Genomic DNA, 2,272 nt, shown 5'->3' with positions numbered 1-2,272 from the left:
GAATGATAGCTGCAATGCTTCTGTTATAATACTATATAATTTTTAATCATTTGATATAATTTTAGCGGAAAATGGCTGCAACGGCGATTTCTCGGAGATTTCCCTTTCCGGTTATATACATACTGCGAATGTATGATTGCCTGTGACTTAGTGAGCCTCCTTGGTCTTAGACATGGGCCTTGAAAGACTGCATTCTCGAGAGAGACAGTGGCTTTTGAGAATGATTATCCCACTTACTCGCATAAGAACTGGAGAATGAGTTATAGACTGAAGGGATCCTCGGTCAAGAGCAGTGTGGTTAAGTTACATCTATTCTATCACTAGGCCTTTCCCAAGCCTATAAATGACATTGCACGACGGATAATCCACATAGCAGATTAATAGGGAAATATCGTTGCTGGTAAAATTCAGTAGATTGCACAGAACAAGCTACTCTATAATACCGTAATGAGTTAAATATGTAGATGAAAATATGAACTTTGCAAAGTCATCACTGGATTCTGCACTGAAGTTGAAGTCTAGAATGACCAACTAATACGCTTTTCATCAGGAATGATTAGTTGCATTATGCAGTGTCTACTCGGTTAATGGGAATGGGAAATTGCTACTTATTGTATTGCATTTGACGAAGGTTAACTATACGATTCTGCAGTAGATGCTTTTAGGTTTGTGAAAGTTAGAACAGACAGTGGTGGCCGGAATTAATCCCTGATACGGTATTAATGATTTTCTTATGAACAAAATCATTCTAAAAATGGTAAAACAAATTTGGATGAACGCAAGTCAGTCAGTGCGAGCAGTAGACGCGAGGCTGTGCCGTAACGGGAGACCCTGTCTTCGAGACGAAGTCATGTCACATTCATATTGTGTACCGTACCCTAGTGCAGGCATTAGGTTGCATACTGTGCAACACCTTGACACAGGCAACCAGAACTTGTAGCCGCACTCGGAACCTTCCGGGTCACTCATGGCGTAGTCGGGACACGTCCTCTGATTACGCATTCACCCGCTCCATGGCTGCCGAATCGGAAATGTTATTGCAGGTTGTTTTTCGTGTGCAGAACTGCCTGCATGTGTAGATATGAACAGGACATGAAAGATTCCGACATGTTCACTCTATTTCGCTGTCTCTTTTGGGGGGGAGGGGGAGTAGCATCTTGCTCAGGAATGGAAATATTAGTTATATTAGTTATATTAATATTGATAATAAAAGCTATGCATATTTTCTTCCCATTTGTATGGCGCGAGTTAATGCTGCATCTGATTATATAGCAAAAAAAAAAAAAGAAAAGAAAAGAAAGAAAGAAAAAAAAATGTTAAAGAAACCATACCATGAGAGAAAATGTGGCAGAGCATCACCTGATCCATCCTATGTGTCCTGTCTCTCTCGCCCCTCCCCTCTCTCTACCCCTCCCTTTTCTCTCCCTCTCTCTCTTGCACTCTTCCTCTCTCTCTTTCTTTTTTTCTCTCTCTCACACACTCCCCCCCTCTCTCTCTCCTTTGGGAGGAACCTTGGACCTGGCGAGATGCTGGGTCAATGAGAAGCTGGACTATTCTCCTCCGCTCTATTAATGGAGGTAATATATTACCAACATAGCTTAATTTCAGACTTGGCACAGGCGAAATTGATAAAATGTGTTATAGTGTAGACTATGATAAGGCAGGTGTATTACTGAATAGACAGGGTGTAATCAAACGATTGGCAAGTACTATACTAATTTCAAATTATCACAAATCTGGGACCAAGTTAAGAGAATGCATATGCCTCTCGGGTTATCTGTTCAAAATAACAACAACCATATGAATCCCCTTGCCAAAGTCAGTCCTTCAGGCACAGAAATGATGTTCTGCGAAGGAATGTACCTAATCGGAGTCGAGAGAGTCGGCACGAAGAGCTGAATAATCATACCAGGACGAATCAGTATCAGGTGAATAGGTATCGTGCAGGTAATCAGGGATGCTACAACTGCGGTGAATTTAATCACAGGCAGGCGAGTTGCAGACAAAGATTAATGTACATCATGCCACACATGGTCACAAGAGTAAACTTTATTCTATGTACTGCGAATAGGACAAGGGCCAAGCAGACGGTGCCGACGCGGATTACTCCCCATATAATGACAGCTTTAATATTGTGCATATAAATTTCCAATCTCTCTTATCTAATTTAGATATTTTAGAATTGTTAGTCATTGAAAAAGAAATAGATATTTTATGTAAAAGTGAAACGTGGCTCCCTCCAAGTCTCCAAGATTCTTTTCGTGCACTTACT

This window comes from Penaeus japonicus, unplaced genomic scaffold, assembly GCF_977035675.1.
Source record: "Penaeus japonicus unplaced genomic scaffold, GWHDUDI00000001_assembly GWHDUDI00000024, whole genome shotgun sequence".
Classification (NCBI taxonomy): domain Eukaryota; kingdom Metazoa; phylum Arthropoda; class Malacostraca; order Decapoda; family Penaeidae; genus Penaeus; species Penaeus japonicus.
The sequence above is the reverse complement of the archived record's forward strand: the minus strand, read 5'-3'. Positions refer to the sequence as shown.